Source organism: Argopecten irradians, chromosome 1 (assembly GCF_041381155.1).
Source record: "Argopecten irradians isolate NY chromosome 1, Ai_NY, whole genome shotgun sequence".
Lineage (NCBI taxonomy): Eukaryota > Metazoa > Mollusca > Bivalvia > Pectinida > Pectinidae > Argopecten > Argopecten irradians.
This window is the reverse complement of record NC_091134.1, coordinates 37,666,826-37,690,233: the sequence shown is the minus strand read 5'-3', so window position 1 is coordinate 37,690,233 and position 23,408 is coordinate 37,666,826. Positions and strand designations below refer to the sequence as shown.

General features: G+C 34.1%; 1 long non-coding RNA gene across 6 annotated transcripts; it reads right to left on the bottom strand.

Annotated features, from left to right (window-relative positions):
* Window positions 1-41: 41 nt before the first annotated feature.
* LOC138326604 (uncharacterized) lies at window positions 42-23,100 on the bottom strand. Of its 6 annotated transcripts, none has more exons than XR_011208934.1 (5): window positions 23,010-23,100; window positions 15,743-15,828; window positions 2,053-2,133; window positions 871-912; window positions 42-166 (listed from the first exon to the last, which is right to left on the bottom strand). It is a non-coding gene; the product is annotated as an uncharacterized lncRNA (long non-coding RNA). The 6 variants fall into 6 exon arrangements; XR_011208933.1 differs by lacking the exon at window positions 23,010-23,100 and adding an exon at window positions 22,765-23,004; XR_011208931.1 differs by lacking the exon at window positions 23,010-23,100 and adding an exon at window positions 22,786-23,004.
* Between the last annotated feature and the right edge of the window lie 308 nt (window positions 23,101-23,408).

Genomic DNA, 23,408 nt, shown 5'->3' with positions numbered 1-23,408 from the left:
AAATTGGAGGTATATCAAGTCTCACAGAAAAGATAACAATTTTGAAGAAGATCAATCCCCATATGAAGATATGTCTGGTCCAGATCAGTGTCGTTCATGTACATAAAGTGTCTACAATTATCAGGAATCTCCACGAGAGAACAATTTACAATGCAAAAGACATCGCCTGTAAAAATCAAATAAAAAAGTGTGAAGCAATTTTCGTACCATTTTGACCAATTAGCCAGGTACCGTTTTTATCACAAAATCCCCCTGATAACCAATGATTTCGCCCGTGTAATATTTTTGCACATGTCACTAGTGTAATATGACCTGGAGCGATTTTGGCTGTGTCGAGCAAGAAACCCATTGTGACGTCATCACAGAAACATAAAAGTGACGTTAGGACAGTTAAAATGACGTGACGTCTGAATTTCGAGGACAGCGGGACAGAATGGCGGCCTGGCGGCCTGCGCTGGATATTTGCAATACATTGTACCGTTGTGTTCTTTGAAATATAGACTGATGACATTATGTGATACAAAATATGTAGAACAAAGTAAAAGAAAAATTCGTGACATGAAATTTCATATAAAAACGAATACTACATAAATGTATTAATTGTGTTGTTATATCAGTGTAGTTTTTCATGGTCCCAGTAGCTAGATAAAAGATCTCTCATAACCATGAACTAATACATGTATAAATAAATGTTTATATACTATCGTTATAATTTTATCAATACTTAATCAAACCCATACTATTGATTAAAGAAATCATTAAGCTCATTCATACATTTATTTTAAAGTGTAATTTTAACATTTAGTAACATCAATGTCGTATTTTGTATCGGACCGCTTTCGTACGTTCGCGACAATGACGAATTCTTACCTTTCATTACATCTCTATCTGAAATGTATACAGTTGGGGGATCTGCTGAAACATAATATATATAATAACTGTAGTGGAACATGCCTTTTTATAAGTGCAAAATCAATTTTGAAAATTTTGTTGAACTTTGAGAATCGTGAAAATGATTGTGTTAGCGTCTTAGCCCAATCATATTTCAAGTACTAATATATCGAAAGAAAAATAAAATATATTCCTTCATTCGAAAAGTCCATTGCATTTAGATTCTTTATCGTTATGTTGAAATTATTGCGCAAGAGTTGTTCATGTACAATGAAATAAGATATTTCTATAACGTTGTATTGATACCAGACACGCACAAATACAACAAATCGACAATTTTGCGAAGATTAATAACAATTTCTACCACTATTACGTCGTGTAATTCCAGTCTCAGGCCATTACATAAATGTGCGAAGGGTTGGATAAATATATTGATATTCCACAAGTGGAATAATACCTGCCGGTCTTTTGATTGGTCGACATTTTAAACTTTGACCCGAACTACTTTTTTTTCTCATTGTCACGTCACAAATTTCTAATGTCATCAATTATAGAGTGAGGTTATGTTGCTTTACTCCGACCGCTGTTTGCAGAACAGACCGCTGTTGAAACCGGATGCGTGACGGCGTCTGAATCTTTCATGTCTTAACATTCGAAGCATAAACTGTCGACTCAAAACTCATACTTGTCTTTTGTTTAGTGGTATATCCTGCCGTACAAGGAAACTGTGGTGTTTTCGGTAGGATTAACGAACCTAGGCTGGACTTGATAACCATGGTCTAATGATTATTTAATACATGGAATCGTTGTTTATAATTAAAATGATATTTATTAACACATTCTTTATTAAATTAAGATTTTTGAATATTAATGAGTGCCCATTTGCTTATGATGATATAACTACACCTTTTTTGCATTTGTCAGCAAATAATGTTATCTTATTTTGACCTTATTGTGGATTATTTAATTGTGGTAGAAACAGATCAAACAACTTGTGCTTGTTGGATGTGGAATTTATTTGACACTTTTTTTTAAATACAAAAGACGCGAGCTTTAACGTTAAATAACTCACTCGTGTAAAATAAATAAATTGTGTAAACTTTGTTTATCTGATATTGATTACATCACAATATATAGTTACATCACAATATATAGTATTACCTTGACCGGCACAGAATGGTAATAAAAATAGGAATCCAAAAAGACAGGAAAGAAACGTTGGTATCGCCATTGTTTGTCCTTCTACAAAAGAACGTTTGACTGATTATTCCAAACACTCCACATTAAATACATACTGAGCGGTTTTATATATGCTTATAAATACATGTTTCTAAATATAGATTTTTTTTAAATATAGAACACAATTGGTATGGTAAACAATACATGTTATACATATGAAGAAAAAAATATCAAAACGCACAAATGTCACATGACCAATATTGTATCAAAATGTTACTGAAATATATACATTTTCCAATTACGCAAACAGAGAAAATTATCTTAACTTAGGACGTCCTTAGGACGACGTTATGACTTATTCTTAACCTTGAACAAAGATGAAGGTTATCAATTATTTTATTTTATTGTTTGTATTAGTCATTGCTTTTGAAATAACAAATCCACATTTGAACTAGGACAAATACGAAGTTAACCTATCAGGGTACATGTATATACTCGTAAGATAGCCAAAACATAAAATGTTCTTCCTATAAAGTACGATTCAATGACGATTATGTCATTCACTAAAGGTTCATACATAGGGAATTCAAAGGCTGATTTTTATGCAATTTTATCAAAATATTCACCAATTTCCTAAAATATTTCTACTTTACCGTGTGTCGACGTACCAAATAAACCTGCTGATCAATATTGTAACGGCCAAGTGGTATGACCAAAACCACTATAACTCAGGTAGCGTGTCTGACCGTTACATAGGTTGGGTATCAAACTGATTGATACCATGTCCATAAAGGACTCGACTAATGGTCAAGGACTATCTCATTAAAATCTATTATAAGTCATAAAAGTCTCTTGTAAGGCATCTTCTTCCACATGGGATCTTCTTCGTCTCAGCATCTGCGGCACCAATTAGTCATTTCAGTCTTCAAACATATGTCTAGGTTTCCTGGAGTTGTCTACCCTTGGACCATTAGGTACAATGTATAATTTATAACAAACTTCAGTTACATAGGTATGAGGTTTCAAGATTCTCATACCAAATAATCACTGTTACCGTGACTGTGATTCCTAATCAAATACAACCAAGAGTTAAATAAAGTTAAATAATTTAATTATGTTTCAAATATATTACAATAAACAATGATACAATCCTGAAGATCTATTCCTTGCTCAACACACTCTCACAGTAGCTATCCTATGGTTCAGCAATCTCCAGCATCTAAAAAATGTAAAAATAATTCCCTAATACTTCTGAATAAAAATGTACCTCTATATAAAAATCTATCACTGGATAGTAACTATTTCCCCAAAACGATTCTCTAGAATCAGAACAGTTAAGTTGACTACAATCCATTCCCAAATAATGACAGAATAATCTAAGTTTCCTAGTTACGAAAATCCTATAAAAATACTGGAAAATTCCCCACATTTAACACGTACACATGTACACATACACAATACAATGACAAGACAACCGCATCGGGATCGAGGAAACACCTCTTACATCCCTAGCGGAAAGTTACACAGAGAAACATCACTAGACGTACTCACACCTTGACTCCCAAATTTGCAACATTTGTATTATACGTAATAAATAAACACATCCTAACCTACAAAACTAGTTATAACTTGCATACGAACTGTATTTACATCCGAAACTCTGCTATACTCGCTCGTACTAAAATAGGAATATTTCACACACGACAACTTGCGTACTACGTCATTTCCGGTTCACACTTCCTGTAACTAACCACGCTTTCTCTCAACGGATCGCTCATACTTTATCTGAATATCGGCCGGTTCCGATACATTAAAGATCAGGTATATATTTACCAATGGTTGAATTACGTTTTCTAGTATCTTCTAGTTAATAATTATTCACAGATGTTCTGATATTCCTACAGATTGAAATAATATCGTAATAAACGTGACACATCACAGAAACACAAGATCTCATCTTGTCACACTACTCCCCCCGCAATAAATGTTCATGTCCCCATGAACGCACAAACATGTTTCTCGTTGACACTCGTAAATTACTAAATCACTGACGTCATGGATAAAGTTTATAATAACTGTAACATGTAAATTATGAAGAACAAGGAACTGTAAAATTATAAGTGTTGCGTCTCAGAAAGTCAAAGATATTTTGTCCCAATAACAAAATGTATTAGCACAGTTCATTTAAACTTTGACTTCATCGTTCGTCAAGTGGTCATCGGTTGTTGGCGATGTCGCTTTACTGCTGTCCAGTTTGCTGCCCTGCATTACCATTGAAGCCTTGGCTTTGCTGCTGTCCCATATTTTGACCCTGGTAATATTGATAGGTATGATTGATATCCCTCTGGCGTTGCTGATTAAATGGACATCTTCTAGAAAAGTGACCTGCGTTGCCACATGTATAGCATCTCTTGTCGTTGAATTGGGAAGTTTTGTTCGTAGAAAAGGCTGATTTTCCTAGAATGTTCTTTATTTCCTCTAGATACTTCTCCATGATTCTGAACATATCCTCCGGAGTTACACAAGTTGCCTTGTTTGTTGAGTTACTTCCCTTTTTCTGTATTTCTTAAATAAATCAACATATCTGATGTGGTTTTCATTTGTCAAGTCCTCTTCGCTGCTAGAATCATTCTTTAATGTTGATGTAGTTGTTCGTAATGTAGTCTCACTGTCAATTTTCTGAGTTCTTTTTGTTTCAATGTAGCTAACGATGAAGTAAACTGCTTCATCATCATCTTTTGGATCTTTTTGGTACTCCACCTCAAAGCTTGCCTTCTGATTCTGGAGTCCGTTAAAGAATTTCCGTAATATATCTTCATCTCTTGTCTTAGAGTCTCTTTCTTTGTGTCCTTTGTCATAAAGTCGTTTGAGTTCTGCTGCATATTCTTCTACTGTTTCTCATGCTTTCTGCTGTCTTTTGGAAAATTGAGCTGCAAATGTCTTTGAAGTTTCTATCACTTTGTATCTGTTGTTTAACTCCTTAATAAGAGTATTATAATTGTTCCTTGTCTTTCTTGGAAGCTGACCAAATACAAATTCACCAGCTTTACCTTAAAGTTTTGGCAATAGTTGATCAAGTCGTTGACCTTTGTTCCAGTTACTCCTGTCTGCTATGGTTTCGAAACAGTTGAACCATATTTTCCATGTTTCCTTGTCTGTAAAAGGTGGGAGCCGTGTTGTTCCACTAGGTGCCTTATATTTAACTCCAACAGTAGCTGCAGTGATGTTATCACTGTCATCAGGATCTTCACCATCCGAGTTTTGATCATAGCTTGATTCTGAGTTTATAACCATGGCTGGTACACAATGTTTCTGTACTAGTCCAGCATTGTCACTGATGTCTTGATCGATTACTTTCATGTTATTCTGGGCTAATATGGTTTAAAATGTTGAATGTATAATCTCTATGTTGTCTGCAAACTTGTCAATTCTTGTAGCAAAGGTATTCAATCTCTCTTCTACATGACTTTGTTGATCCTTATGACCTTGACTTGCTTCTGTTTTGCCTTGACCTGTAACTGCATGACCTTCCTCTTCAGGTGATGTCTGTGGAGTCAAACCATGAAACATGTTGGTTGATCTTTGACTCTTTTTCTTCTTGCTATTGTTAGCCTGTGACTGTGCCAGTATCATTTCAATATCTGAGTCTTCATCTGAATCTACTTGATGTCTTCTCTGGATTCTTAAGCTTTTTCTGCTTGCCATCTTGTATCTTCACGAGTTCACAGGAATGATGATCAGCTGCGAGGTTTACCGTTCAGACGGTACAGGAAACACCTGGTTATTGTCTGAATGTATAGTTACACAGGAATATACCGGAAACACCGGATTGTTACCTGGAAGTTTTACACAGGAATATACCGGAAACACCGGATTGTTACCTGGAAGTTTTACACGGGAGTATACCGGAATCACCGGAGTGTTACCTGGAATAATTACACTTAACAAGACGATCAAGGTTCCCCAAAAGTTCTAACCGACCAGCGTAAGGAATGTTACTTGACTAGGGAGAGGGCCCTCAGATTCCCAGTAAATACAACAAGGAAGATTGAAATTCCTGTAAAATGTATATATTGTACCATCTAGTTTTGCTTGATATTATATAATAACATTAATAATCTACACAGAATTTCATTAAATAAAAATTCTATCCATTTTACACCTTTACTGCAACATCTTCCAGTAATTCAACACTTAGTAGTATCTTTATCATTACAAGATAAACTCACGTACTCACAATACAATAAAAAACATATAATCTACCACCAGGCCTTGTTAAAGATATAACGGTATATTAACTTTCCAAAACTGCCCCAAGTTACAAGCCTTTCCTTGAACTTCTCTCCATTACAAAAAAAAAATAGTACATATTCAACTAAGTAGCTCCAGGTAGCTAAATAGTAAAAAAAACCAGGATGTACTTCCAAAACAAAAACAATATATCCCCATACTCCATTATAAGTATGTCTCACTGGAATAGCACCATCCATACCAAACAAAATCCTCTTTAACTAATAAGAGATTGCTAGCTCCTCCATACCTTGGTTAATCATAATATACATATATGAGGTATGTCTCACATGAAAGGTAGCAAGCAAACAAGACAACCCACTGGTGGTAGGACTCTACTTTCCATCCAAATAACCATATAAAACATACAACTTAATCTTTCCTATATTTAGGATTCTACATCTGACATTTGTCTATAGAGAAATCATGGTGTCTGTAATCACATAATCTGTCAAGAGCCTTTAACCTCATAAGCACCATCCAGTTATACTGATACATATTAGCTATCAACTTAAAATATGTGTGCCTCAACACATATATGTAGTTAATCATAATATTTAACAATCCATTATTCACCATTCCACAAAGTCAGATACATTCTACAGCTACAATTCTCAACATATAGATCCCTCGACTCTATACATGAAAAATGATAGTCGCTATCCATAAATATATTTTCCAAAATATAAATGCCTCATTTCTATACATGAAAAATATTATTTATCCACAAAAATAAAATATCATCAACACATAACATTGTATGATGATCTACAACCACACACACTCTCAGGACTGTATAATTCCTATAGTCTTATCATTACAAAAATATATACTATAATAACCAAAACTCTAGTTTTCCGCTGCCACCAAAACTCTAGTTTTCCGCTGCCACCAAAACTCTATGTAACGGCCAAGTGGTATGACCAAAACCACTATAACTCAGGTAGCGTGTCTGACCGTTACATAGGTTGGGTATCAAACTGATTGATACCATGTCCATAAAGGACTCGACTAATGGTCAAGGACTATCTCATTAAAATCTATTATAAGTCATAAAAGTCTCTTGTAAGGCATCTTCTTCCACATGGGATCTTCTTCGTCTCAGCATCTGCGGCACCAATTAGTCATTTCAGTCTTCAAACATATGTCTAGGTTTCCTGGAGTTGTCTACCCTTGGACCATTAGGTACAATGTATAATTTATAACAAACTTCAGTTACATAGGTATGAGGTTTCAAGATTCTCATACCAAATAATCACTGTCACCGAGACTGTGATTCCTAATCAAATACAACCAAGAGTTAAATAAAGTTAAATAATTTAATTATGTTTCAAATATATTACAATAAACAATGATACAATCCTGAAGATCTATTCCTTGCTCAACACACTCTCACAGTAGCTATCCTATGGTTAAATTACAATATTTCCTACCAATAAATCCAGCAATATCCAGCATCTAAAAAATGTAAAAATAATTCCCTAATACTTCTGAATAAAAATGTACCTCTATATAAAAATTTATCACTGGATAATAACTATTTCCCCAAAACGATTCTCTAGAATCAGAACAGTTAAGTTGACTACAATCCATTCCCAAATAATGACAGAATAATCTAAGTTTCCTAGTTACGAAAATCCTATAAAAATACTGGAAAATTCCCCACATTTAACACGTACACATGTACACATACACAATACAATGACAAGACAACCGCATCGGGATCGAGGAAACACCTCTTACATCCCTAGCGGAAAGTTACACAGAGAAACATCACTAGACGTACTCACACCTTGACTCCCAAATTTGCAACATTTGTATTATACGTAATAAATAAACACATCCTAACCTACAAAACTAGTTATAACTTGCATACGAACTGTATTTACATCCGAAACTCTGCTATACTCGCTCGTACTAAAATAGGAATATTTCACACACGACAACTTGCGTACTACGTCATTTCCGGTTCACACTTCCTGTAACTAACCACGCTTTCTCTCAACGGATCGCTCATACTTTATCTGAATATCGGCCGGTTCCGATACATTAAAGATCAGGTATATATTTACCAATGGTTGAATTACGTTTCCTAGTATCTTCTAGTTAATAATTATTCACAGATGTTCTGATATTCCTACAGATTGAAATAATATCGTAATAAACGTGACACATCACAGAAACACAAGATCTCATCTTGTCACACTACTCCCCCCGCAATAAATGTTCATGTCCCCATGAACGCACAAACATGTTTCTCGTTGACACTCGTAAGTTACTAAATCACTGACGTCATGGATAAAGTTTATAATAACTGTAACATGTAAATTATGAAGAACAAGGAACTGTAAAATTATAAGTGTTGCGTCTCAGAAAGTCAAAGATATTTTGTCCCAATAACAAAATGTATTAGCACAGTTCATTTAAACTTTGACTTCATCGTTCGTCAAGTGGTCATCGGTTGTTGGCGATGTCGCTTTACTGCTGTCCAGTTTGCTGCCCTGCATTACCATTGAAGCCTTGGCTTTGCTGCTGTCCCATATTTTGACCCTGGTAATATTGATAGGTATGATTGATATCCCTCTGGCGTTGCTGATTAAATGGACATCTTCTAGAAAAGTGACCTGCGTTGCCACATGTATAGCATCTCTTGTCGTTGAATTGGGAAGTTTTGTTCGTAGAAAAGGCTGATTTTCCTAGAATGTTCTTTATTTCCTCTAGATACTTCTCCATGATTCTGAACATATCCTCCGGAGTTACACAAGTTGCCTTGTTTGTTGAGTTACTTCCCTTTTTCTGTATTTCTTAAATAAATCAACATATCTGATGTGGTTTTCATTTGTCAAGTCCTCTTCGCTGCTAGAATCATTCTTTAATGTTGATGTAGTTGTTCGTAATGTAGTCTCACTGTCAATTTTCTGAGTTCTTTTTGTTTCAATGTAGCTAACGATGAAGTAAACTGCTTCATCATCATCTTTTGGATCTTTTTGGTACTCCACCTCAAAGCTTGCCTTCTGATTCTGGAGTCCGTTAAAGAATTTCCGTAATATATCTTCATCTCTTGTCTTAGAGTCTCTTTCTTTGTGTCCTTTGTCATAAAGTCGTTTGAGTTCTGCTGCATATTCTTCTACTGTTTCTCATGCTTTCTGCTGTCTTTTGGAAAATTGAGCTGCAAATGTCTTTGAAGTTTCTATCACTTTGTATCTGTTGTTTAACTCCTTAATAAGAGTATTATAATTGTTCCTTGTCTTTCTTGGAAGCTGACCAAATACAAATTCACCAGCTTTACCTTGAAGTTTTGGCAATAGTTGATCAAGTCGTTGACCTTTGTTCCAGTTACTCCTGTCTGCTATGGTTTCGAAACAGTTGAACCATATTTTCCATGTTTCCTTGTCTGTAAAAGGTGGGAGCCGTGTTGTTCCACTAGGTGCCTTATATTTAACTCCAACAGTAGCTGCAGTGATGTTATCACTGTCATCAGGATCTTCACCATCCGAGTTTTGATCATAGCTTGATTCTGAGTTTATAACCATGGCTGGTACACAATGTTTCTGTACTAGTCCAGCATTGTCACTGATGTCTTGATCGATTACTTTCATGTTATTCTGGGCTAATATGGTTTGAAATGTTGAATGTATAATCTCTATGTTGTCTGCAAACTTGTCAATTCTTGTAGCAAAGGTATTCAATCTCTCTTCTACATGACTTTGTTGATCCTTATGACCTTGACTTGCTTCTGTTTTGCCTTGACCTGTAACTGCATGACCTTCCTCTTCAGGTGATGTCTGTGGAGTCAAACCATGAAACATGTTGGTTGATCTTTGACTCTTTTTCTTCTTGCTATTGTTAGCCTGTGACTGTGCCAGTATCATTTCAATATCTGAGTCTTCATCTGAATCTACTTGATGTCTTCTCTGGATTCTTAAGCTTTTTCTGCTTGCCATCTTGTATCTTCACGAGTTCACAGGAATGATGATCAGCTGCGAGGTTTACCGTTCAGACGGTACAGGAAACACCTGGTTATTGTCTGAATGTATAGTTACACAGGAATATACCGGAAACACCGGATTGTTACCTGGAAGTTTTACACAGGAATATACCGGAAACACCGGATTGTTACCTGGAAGTTTTACACGGGAGTATACCGGAATCACCGGAGTGTTACCTGGAATAATTACACTTAACAAGACGATCAAGGTTCCCCAAAAGTTCTAACCGACCAGCGTAAGGAATGTTACTTGACTAGGGAGAGGGCCCTCAGATTCCCAGTAAATACAACAAGGAAGATTGAAATTCCTGTAAAATGTATATATTGTACCATTTAGTTTTGCTTGATATTATATAATAACATTAATAATCTACACAGAATTTCATTAAATAAAAATTCTATCCATTTTACACCTTTACTGCAACATCTTCCAGTAATTCAACACTTAGTAGTATCTTTATCATTACAAGATAAACTCACGTACTCACAATACAATAAAAAACATATAATCTACCACCAGGCCTTGTTAAAGATATAACGGTATATTAACTTTCCAAAACTGCCCCAAGTTACCAGCCTTTCCTTGAACTTCTCTCCATTACAAAAAAAAAAAATAGTACATATTCAACTAAGTAGCTCCAGGTAGCTAAATAGTAAAAAAAACCAGGATGTACTTCCAAAACAAAAACAATATATCCCCATACTCCATTATAAGTATGTCTCACTGGAATAGCACCATCCATACCAAACAAAATCCTCTTTAACTAATAAGAGATTGCTAGCCCCTCCATACCTTGGTTAATCATAATATACATATATGAGGTATGTCTCACATGAAAGGTAGCAAGCAAACAAGACAACCCACTGGTGGTAGGACTCTACTTTCCATCCAAATAACCATATAAAACATACAACTTAATCTTTCCTATATTTAGGATTCTACATCTGACATTTGTCTATAGAGAAATCATGGTGTCTGTAATCACATAATCTGTCAAGAGCCTTTAACCTCATAAGCACCATCCAGTTATACTGATACATATTAGCTATCAACTTACAATATGTGTGCCTCAACACATATATGTAGTTAATCATAATATTTAACAATCCATTATTCACCATTCCACAAAGTCAGATACATTCTACAGCTACAATTCTCAACATATAGATCCCTCGACTCTATACATGAAAAATGATAGTCGCTATCCATAAATATATTTTTCCAAAATATAAATGCCTCATTTCTATACATGAAAAATATTATTTATCCACAAAAATAAAAATATCATCAACACATAACATTGTATGATGATCTACAACCACACACACTCTCAGGACTGTATAATTCCTATAGTCTTATCATTACAAAAATATATACTATAATAACCAAAACTCTAGTTTTCCGCTGCCACCAAAACTCTAGTTTTCCGCTGCCACCAAAACTCTATGTAACGGCCAAGTGGTATGACCAAAACCACTATAACTCAGGTAGCGTGTCTGACCGTTACATAGGTTGGGTATCAAACTGATTGATACCATGTCCATAAAGGACTCGACTAATGGTCAAGGACTATCTCATTAAAATCTATTATAAGTCATAAAAGTCTCTTGTAAGGCATCTTCTTCCACATGGGGCACCTTCGATCTTCTTCGTCTCAGCATCTGCGGCACCAATTAGTCATTTCAGTCTTCAAACATATGTCTAGGTTTCCTGGAGTTGTCTACCCTTGGACCATTAGGTACAATGTATAATTTATAACAAACTTCAGTTACATAGGTATGAGGTTTCAAGATTCTCATACCAAATAATCACTGTCACCGAGACTGTGATTCCTAATCAAATACAACCAAGAGTTAAATAAAGTTAAATAATTTAATTATGTTTCAAATATATTACAATAAACAATGATACAATCCTGAAGATCTATTCCTTGCTCAACACACTCTCACAGTAGCTATCCTATGGTTAAATTACAATATTTCCTACCAATAAATCCAGCAATCTCCAGCATCTAAAAAATGTAAAAATAATTCCCTAATACTTCTGAATAAAAATGTACCTCTATATAAAAATTTATCACTGGATAATAACTATTTCCCCAAAACGATTCTCTAGAATCAGAACAGTTAAGTTGACTACAATCCATTCCCAAATAATGACAGAATAATCTAAGTTTCCTAGTTACGAAAATCCTATAAAAATACTGGAAAATTCCCCACATTTAACACGTACACATACACAATACAATGACAAGACAACCGCATCGGGATCGAGGAAACACCTCTTACATCCCTAGCGGAAAGTTACACAGAGAAACATCACTAGACGTACTCACACCTTGACTCCCAAAGCAGAAGTGAAATCCCAACCCCGAAGTAACGGAACCTTGCTGGAGCGTTGTTGGAAAACTATAGTAACCACGCGAGATTATTCTATTGCTGGAATATTGTTGGAAAAGGTTGCGTACACAATTTGCAACATTTGTATTATACGTAATAAATAAACACATCCTAACCTACAAAATTAGTTATAACTTGCATACGAACTGTATTTACATCCGAAACTCTGCTATACTCGCTCGTACTAAAAATAGGAATATTTCACACACGACAACTTGCGTACTACGTCATTTCCGGTTCACACTTCCTGTAACTAACCACGCTTTCTCTCAACGGATCGCTCATACTTTATCTGAATATCGGCCGGTTACGATGCATTTAAGATCAGGTATATATTTACCAATGGTTGAATTACGTTTCCTAGTATCTTCTAGTTAATAATTAATCACAGATGTTCTGATATTCCTACAGATTGAAATAATATCGTAATAAACGTGACACATCACAGAAACACAAGATCTCATCTTGTCACACTATCAAATCAAATTTTAAAGATGCTCCACCGCTGACAAATGGTATTTTTTTCACTGTTAAAAACAGGAGCAGACGATTTAGTATTTTTCTTCAGTTACAAAAATTACTTACTTTACACCATTACCACCATTGAAAAGTTTGAGCTTCTAATTTTACTTCAAGTTAAAAATATGAAAAATCATTAATTGCATCCCGAAAAAAAATCCGTACCACTATATCCTATATGGAATGAACTACTGAATGCGCATGTACCATAAGCAAAGTAAATTATTTAAAATTATTTTTTATGTTAATTAGACTATTATATACACGATTAAAAACCAATTATTGTTCAAATGATGAATATCATTTATGATCTGTCGGCGGTGAAGCATCTTTAATTATGAATCCTAATTTGCAAGTAACTTAGCAGTGTATGAATAAAATTCAATTGATTTTCAACATAAGTCTTTGTTATCATTGTGTATGTCTTTTGAAAATAAGTCAAAATATGAAACTTATTCGAATATTGTTTCTGAATGAAATAAAGATACCAGAAGAAACATGACCGGTATAACATGATGATATTGTAGTTTTATGCAAAGTCTAGAGCACATAAAGGTCTTGTACAATATGTAGAAACAACAACGTTCTCACTATTTACGACAAGGTGACTGCTGGTATAATAAAAAACAAAGTAAACATATCAAACGACTGCTTTTATAATCAAAACTTTGCTTTGAAACTCAATAAATTTTATAGCAAGGAAACCTCAGATTTTCATCGACATAAATAATTTGTAATTTCATCAGGATTAAAGGAAATTTATGAAAATCACCTCCCACATTTTTTGTGGAGATATGATATCAGAAATTATGCATAAACCGTTATAATTCATATTCATATAATAAATGATAATTCACTTTCTCATGTACTTTGGTCTGGATTTTAAAAAAGAAAAAGAAAACTAACTAAATCATCTGTTAACGCCCAAAATGTTTGAATACCATATTACGCAAACATTGAGTACTGGGGGGCAGGACGTTTTACAGTTTGATTGCAATTTACCGTGTCGGTTTAATAACCCTTATCTATGTAACATGAATATCTTTTTTTTTCTATTTTGATACCCTACCGTCTTGTTATTTACGGCACCTCTTATCACACTTCTATACCTGCTATTTTATTTGTACATGACTGTGGAACATGTTACAATTCTCTGCTAGGTTTACTTAAGGATTTATCGTGTGTTGTACTATACTACATAGTAATGCAAGAATGGTGGTAACTGCAGCAATAAATCATGGTACAGTACTGTCGCGTGAAATTGTCCTAATTTTACAGACAAGTCATGATAAATATTTTTCTTTATTGCACCACCATTAACACATGCTGTAAACAAATTAATTTTTGCGGTCACTTATTTTTGCGTTTCACATCTGAAGAATTCTTCGCAATTATTCTATTTCACGATGTAAAGTTTAAAATCTTATTTTTGCGAATTGCCCATAAGTATCTGTTATACAGGATTCTTCCAGACATTGTTATTGCCTTATATAACACTGGTTAAGGGTAGTAACATATACATCAAATCAAACTTTTTTTTTTTTTACAAGAAATGGTCTTTTGCAGACATTAGCCATTCACTGATAATGAATTACGTTTGGTTTGGTAAAAAACAGTAAGGATGAATTGGTCCCCGGAGAACCAAAATGACATTCCTGACATCACATGTTACTGCCCAATATACACCGATACCATTGCCCTTACTGGACACGTGTCCAGTACCATATTAGTCTGATGAAAGTAAGATTTTCAATGGGTTGATAGGATAGCATACAACCAATACGAATTTGATTGTAATTTTGTCTTCAGACATTATATATCCCAATGTTATAGCACGAGATAAAGATTGAAGATACACGTTCTGTCACAAATTAACTTTAAATGCTATTTATTTGATTTCTATTGTTATTAAAATGTATTTTTTCATAAACAGTAAGCACTTCATCGTAAAAATTGTACATTTGTATTAATGGAAAATTTGGGATATGTGATATTACCTAAATAATTAACGTTGAGCACGTGCTGTTGCACAGATACTGTCATGACAGGTACTGTCTGTGATTATGCAATTCGCCCCACAGATATTAATGCTTTTTTCCACGTTACTCAATTGTTTTTATTATCATAATGATATATCTAAGTACAATATGTCAGAATAGCATCTTCATAACATTTAAAGATAATTCTAGGTACACTGTAAAGTAACAATAATTTATTTTCAATTATCAAGAGGATATAGAAACATTAGATTTAAACTTAATAATTGTGATCAAAGCTATAAAAATTTGAAAACCATAAATGAAATAGGGATTAAGGGTCAATAAGGGATTTATTCAAGAGCCCTTTCTTTGCATGATCAATCGCATTTTTGTTAATAACTTTGCCTTACAAGTTGATAATTGCACACATTTTTATGAACCATGCAATTACCAATAAGAAAGAGAATGTGATAATTGAAATAAAAAAAATTCTCACCTGTCTTTAGTGTATTTCTGGTTTTAAACGTCTGGTCAAATCTCCCACATCCTCCACTGTGTTACATTATCAAGTCCAGGGGGTATCTACACAGAAAACGGGTAAAACTCAATGTAGACCATATCGAGGAGAAGAAATATGACTTAAAGCCTGAACAATTGGCCAATAAATATGCCCATGTCGACTTACTGATCAACACGAGATGTATTGCAATAAATATTGGAATCAGTTATTGAGACTCTAATCCTCGTTAGAGTCATATATTTTTTCCTCTTTTTTTACCCTTATCCAGAAAACATTATGTAAATCCCAAAATATACATTTGAAAACATCGTAAGCCTCAACTTTTGTGATCTAAGCAGTTTGATCGAAGAGCAAACTTCACAAAAATTTCGGCCGTTTCGTCGATGTTAGAGACAGATATTATGATTCCTCACAAACAGGCTCATTGGAAAGACATTGCTAATGCATTGGTAAATAATCGAATCGGTAATTATGGCAGAAAATGCGGCACTTTTTACACGACATACCACATCACAGGATCAACAATACGATCAGCTGGGAAAATTTAAAGTGGGCGAAGCTTTGCGATATCAAAATGTAATCTTTTTTTTAATGACGATTTAAAAAAGATATAAGGGAAAGTACGACAAGTATGCATCGCTGAATCCTTACATGACCATGGCTGTTAACAGGACGTTAATTAATCAAAGAAATAATCATTGAATGTGACCTAATTTATGCACTTGACCCTGAAAATATGACCCTAGAATGTAATCATCTGAAGTAGATCTTGAAAAAATACAAATCAGGTGCTAAACATGACTCTAAAACTTTGAAATGATTGAAAAATTAATATTTTCATCTCAGTAACCACGAATTTTAGTTGCCTTTTACGATCAATGGGTTAGCAGACACAATTCAAATATTCTACCGTCAATGAAGGCGTTGCTTGAAATAAGCTCTTAAAACAATCTTAAACAATTTAAAACCCTGATTATAACATGGGAAAACAGTGAATGTTTAGTGGACAAATTATACCATCAATTGAATATGACCTAATTTATGCATGTGACCTAACAAATGTGACCCTAGGATGAAATCATATTAAGCAGGTCATGTCAAGATCCTCATGCATAACTAAACATTAACATCAAGCTACCAAACCGTTGAAATATCTTAGTTTTCAGCAAAAAATATGTTTTTAATGCTAAAATAGAACAAATACTTTACTAGGTCACTGTGACCTACTTTTTAAATTTTTCATCAGTTTTCTGAATTAAACACAAAGATTTGCAGGCAGAAACTGCAAAAAATTATCTCTCTTCTAATATTCAATTAATATGGACTTAAACAATGAAAATGTGGTTTTTTAGCATTTGAACTTTAAACTCTGATATTACCATGAGCCTAGAAAAAAATCAGATACATGTATATTGATTAGCATACAATATGCAGCTGACCATAAGGTACAATGCACCTTCATGCAAAATATTTTGCTCATCACTGAGTCGCTAAAGTGATAACTCATCTTTTGTTCCGTCGACTAATCTATTCGTCTTTGCATTGATTTCACAGAATTTGTTCTCTTGATGAAAATGTTGATTGTGGATTTTTATATGACCAATTTAACATAATTTTATTACTGTCTAACTATAATAGTAATAAAATAGTAAGGGTTGCTTCCCTTTGTTCGTTGAGCCTAGTGTAAAGTGAACCTTGGGGAACCGCAAGCACAAGGGGCGTTGTGAAAAGCACTCATTTTAAAATCTGCATTGATGGTAATAAAAATATTTAAACACAAATTTTGAAGAAGTACCACATGCCCCAATGCTTGTGGTTATATTTCTTTTGCAGTTTTGGTCACTTTGAAATTGCATTCTTGATGTCTGAAGACTACAATTCTGACTGCTGAAGAGAAGCTTCAACTTCTAGGAATTATATCTCCACTGCAATTATCTGCATCTATTAGCTATTAATATTTATTTATGACTTGGTTACTGTTCCCAGGGTCAGGTGCACTTGATGAACTTTGTGTGTTCAAGTGATTTTAATTTTGCAGTGATGAACTTTGATTTAAATTTTGTGAATTGTTGTGGCTAGGCAAAATTGTTGTCGGCGACCAAATTGTATTGTAAAGTCTTCACCAATTAGACGCCAAAACACAGTAATAAAATCAAATGTAGTGTATTCTGTATATTGTAGTCTTATATTCAATAAAAAATATCTTGACATCTTACAACAACAACTAAATTCTGTGTTGACCTTTCATCTACGTCAAGTGTGTCTTGCATTTATATCAATAGTAAATACATACAAATATACAAATATATCAGTTTCTAATCAACCTGACCGTATCAAGATTCCTATGATGCAACACATTTAAGTGACTTTGTTTTTCAATAACATTACCTCTCGAGTTGATATTAGCTTGTCTCAACCCCAGATGGTGACAAAAATGTATTTATCTTTTACATACCTATCGTATATTCGTATGTGATATGTTGGACTTAAATGATGTAAATACAATCAATTAAATAGAAATTTGTGAGATACATGAAAAGAATATCCAATATAGTACTTCATCGGAGATATGTAGACCCACAGAAATAATGAGAGATAATACAATAATGCAATCCCTGTTTCCTAATAAGCCTCATACTTAACCATACTAGTCAAATTATAGACAGTATGAATTAATATAGATATTAGGTATGTATGCACCGTCAAATAAATATCGAAAACAGCGACAGGTTATTCATGGGTCAAATGAGGTCAGCAGTAAATTGCTACCTTCTAATGATTTACATATGATAAATTCAATGCTGACTTCATCCCTTTTACATGGCAGTACGGGGTTTAAACAAAGCCCATTATGTCATAAAACATAGTGATAAAAGTATTTATTGTTTTGTACCAGCAGGGTAGACTTTATATTAGTCATACCTAGGCTTGGTTTACTGCAGCAGAAAGACACTATGGTACAGGTGACGGGAGTAGGTAACTGATAACCTCTTGTACCTGCTATACAGGTGTCTACGTATTGTTACAATACAGATAACATTGAGGAAGTCTATTTCTACTTCATATCTGTAAGGAGGTCAAAGATTTATAATGCTATAGCTAAGATATCTTCGGTATCGTATCAGCTAGATGAGATATAAATATAGAAACATTATGTTCTTTGAAAAGGAAGCTGAATTTTATGAATTTATCATTGAATTTGTCAGTTATCAAAGACATTGCCAATGTATTAATTTTTGCATATGTTACCAGTGTGATATGTACTTTTAGTTATGTATTGGGTGTTATGCCATGTGTTTTTGAGCGTAACGTCATCAATTTCAGAGAAAAAAATCTTTCTTTTCACACTCACACACAAACAAATGATCTATCTATCATATCTGGCTTCAAGAACAGATAACTATCAATACTGATTATAAACTGAAGCATTTTTCGGAAATTCATAGTGACATTATTTATAAAATGGCTTGAGTCCTGACGACTCACACCATCTGAAACCCAGTGTGTAAACTCCACTATCCTCCGTTTTGTGTAGGCTGATTACGTAGGTAACTGACGATGCAGGATTTAATTATGGTGTAACAAAAATGCAGACCCCGCCTGATTTTTTTATTTAGATTTTAGTTTAAGAAATTATTGTGTTCATGTAATTTGAGCTGGTAGGAATCTTGTCTAAATTATCCTTGCAAATGCTCAGAGGGAACTAAAGCAACTTAAGAATTATTGTGTCTTACCATTGTTTATGAAACTGACATTCGCTCAAGATTTACATTTATAACCAACCATCAAAGATAGTTATGCTTCGTATTTATGGAACAGTTTGATGTGCTAATAATTGACGTGTCATTCAAACATTAAATTATTCAAAGAGAGTCGGGTGTTCGGACAAACGTGGACAACGACTACACAGATCTGATAAGGTCTTACATTTACATTTCTATATTTCGCCCTTAAGGACATACCGGGTAGATCTGTAACAATACGGAGATAGGAATTGTCCTAAGGCAGTTTACTTTTCATTTGATTTGTTAATGAATCACCACTTTAAATTGCAGAGAGCTAGCATATGAATTGCCTGGTGTTGTATATTGCAATATCGGATGTAATTGTAAGTGTAATCAAAATCAGACCTACAGGTAACTAGCAGGACTATGTCAAACCTTACTGTATACTGTTAAGATATACCTTATCTTAGAAATGGCGGGTCTGCATTTAATTAGACTACATTTAATATAACTTAATTCACATCAAATTAATTAAGCCAACACGTACTGTGTTTTTTCATTCTTCTAGAATTTTATTTAACACATTTATCGAAAACTATTGCACAGAACGTAAAGTTATATGTGCCGTAACTCATATGTAATTATTTATATTTTTTCTGTAAAGAACCCATAATGTGTTCTGTGACAATACAATCGCTCTGTTTTCAAATATATACAATTACATGCGGAATTTTTTACATGCATTTTTTTTCTTCATTAATCTATTGAAAACCATAAAGTTTGATGAATTAAGCCGTGAAATTCATTCAAATGTCTTCAGATGCCTTATAAATTTCAGTTACAAGAGAAATAATGTACTGTGAGATTGATGTTTCCATGCCTAATATATGTCAAGATGGAAACATACCTGCAGAAATCACTTAACAATTACTATTAACACTCTCAATTTGTAAAATGAAATCGTAGACCACAATTTGGCTGCATGGTCTTACCATAGGTACGGAATTCATTTCATTATAAACGTAAGTATAGTGATGTTTTGGCAGTACTGCCAAAATCATTTTAAGATCTTATTTGTACTTGTAAAATTAAAGCCAATGCAATTTAAATACTGTAAATCTGAAAATATTGGTAATTTTTGGTAATGAATATCATATTAAAAGCTGATCTTGATTTGTGAGTATAAAAAGTACGGCACATATAACTTTAATTGAACTTAAAGTTGTATGGTCTATAACTTTCGCTCTTTTGGTCATAGTGAAAACTGTTTAAGTGTTATACATATTTTTCTCCGTCTGCCTGAGGTTTAAACTTTCTAATTTTACCACTTTTTATAAAGTTGCAGCACTGGAAGTTTCTTTGATTATAAAAGTAAAAAATCTTTTTAACGTGTACACGTGAAAAATAGGCTCGAAAGATGCCGAATCATTCCGAACTCTTCCGAACATCGTCGCGACAATCTCTCAAATGAGAGTTGTGAAACCAAGAGAAAGTATCAACAATTTTTTATAAACAAAATATGTGGTCGACCTCATCAGACTCTATCTACAAAGAAAATAATGCTCGCACATTACAATATTTGATACACACAACATTTTACGGTAATGTGTAAATTGTATGTTTCAAATACTCAATCTGTGGACTTATACTAGCATAATTTGCTCATATAGGCCAGAAGGAAAACGTAAACAAACACATGTGTGCTTACGCTAGTTACCTGGCTCACCACGTGCAGGTCGTGTCGAACGTCAGTCACGTGATACGATTAGGAATCCGACAAAACCCGAAGTCACTGAACATGGCGGTGATTGAAGGCGCTTTATTCAAAACCAGGAATATATGATTCCTAGATTTCGGCTCTCTTATAGGCCGACATATGCTTTTGGGGAGCTAAATCATCAAGTTACATGTCAATGTTTAAATATCAAATGTTTAAGTTACATATCGTTGCAGTGAAATTAGCAGCAATACAAATTTAATTGTTCACCATGGTCAAGTCATGGGGTGTACATATGAGGCTTATTTTGGTCAAAAGCTATTGTCTGATTTCAGTGCATATTAACATATTGGGGTTTGGGGGAGTGAAAAATCCAGTGGAATGACAGTGGGGGCGTTTGGAGAACTTCTCTAATGGCTACACATTACAATTAGCACTTTCAACCATGAAATAAACTGCATGTTAAAATTATCAGAAATTTGGCGAAATAAATTTATCGAACGCATATTCACTCTTCATTTTTATGCTATATCAATCCATAAGTTTAAATTGAAAGCAAGAGTGAATAATTGCATTGGTTTGGTGATATGATTTATTATCAAGTGAGAGAATAAGAATGTGAGTGTAACTTGTGGGTGAGTATGTCAGTTCTTGTGTTTCGTCTTCTCTGTATTATAAAGTTTGGAAAATAATCCACATTGTGTGAATCGTTGAAATTGAGTTTCATTATATGGTCGAAAGGAATGTTTTGTTAGATTATTGATGACAGTAAAGAACATATACTAATGATAACAATGATAAATTGAAAAAAGATTGAAATAGTATTGGGGCATTAATCGAGGAAAAGGAAACAAATTACAGGAACAAATCAGTTGCTCTTGTTTCCTTATTGTTATCAATGCACTGAGCGTGATGTTATGTCATTTAATTGTGACAGGTTGGCTGCATATAAGTTTTCTGAGAATGAATTACCAGGAAATCTTAGTTGTGTCAAATTTATCGGGTAATGAATCCAAATAATGTTAACCGAAACCGAAGCTAAGGGATATTACCGAAAATTCGTACAGATCAGTGCAACGCAATTCTGGTTTCAAATGGAGACAGACCAAATTCTTTGCCAAAACTGGAATTTAATTATATTAATGCGATGTATATGCCTTAGATACGTGGCATTATGGCATCACAAGAGGATAAAAAGACACTGCAATGTTACCAAAAATAGAATGTTCTGTCAATATCTGCATGTATCTACCTTAGCCATGCAATGTCTATTTCAACTGCAATGCTTTATTTAAAAGTATTTTTATCGTCTCAATAACTAATACCAATATTAAATGCAGTACATCGATTTCAATCCATCACACAGAAAGAAAGTCTTACATCTTGAAACCATATGTTATCTAAATAAAACAGCGGTCATACTTGCCGTGTTTATCAATAAGTCCACACAGCCAATTGGCCAATTGTTCAGACGTTGAAGTCCTATTTCTTCTCCTTCATGTGTTATCTACATTGTTTGTAGTATTTATTTTATGACACAAGTTGGGTCGGCATACCTGTACCACAAGGATTTTTACCTGCGGTTCCCCAGCCTTTATCTCTCCTTGTCTGTAAGGCTAATGGATAACATGCCGATAAGCCTTACACTGTATACGTATTGATATTACTATCAACGAAGGAACGACATTACGGTACTAGGGACTTCCTTCTCTCTCTCCCTAGGGATTCTATTGATTCTGGTTAAGGTCCAGCCAGAAGGTCACCCCGGAATAAGGGACACTGGTGTACTCGTTATCCTTACCACTGCGCGTGCGAGTAGTGCCACAGGAATCCGGTCTCTCAGAAAGCACAAACAACTACAAGCGTCACTTTAATCAAATGTTAATGGTGTAGACACCTCCGGGGTTTACCAATGGAGACTTGATAATTCAACACAGTAGAGGATGTGGGAGATTTGAACCGGACGTTTAAAACTTGATTCTATTGGATATCATATTGGACTTAATACATCTAAGGACAGGTAAGAGTTCTTCCATTACCATATTATCCGTTTTGATTGTTAATAGCATGTATTGTCATATTGCATAAAAGTGGTAAAAAAGGTATTATTGCTGTATGAAAAATATTGTTAACATCAACTTGTAAAGCTAAAATATCAAGTTAAATGCTATAAGACAGTGTATGGTTACGGAAATAGATA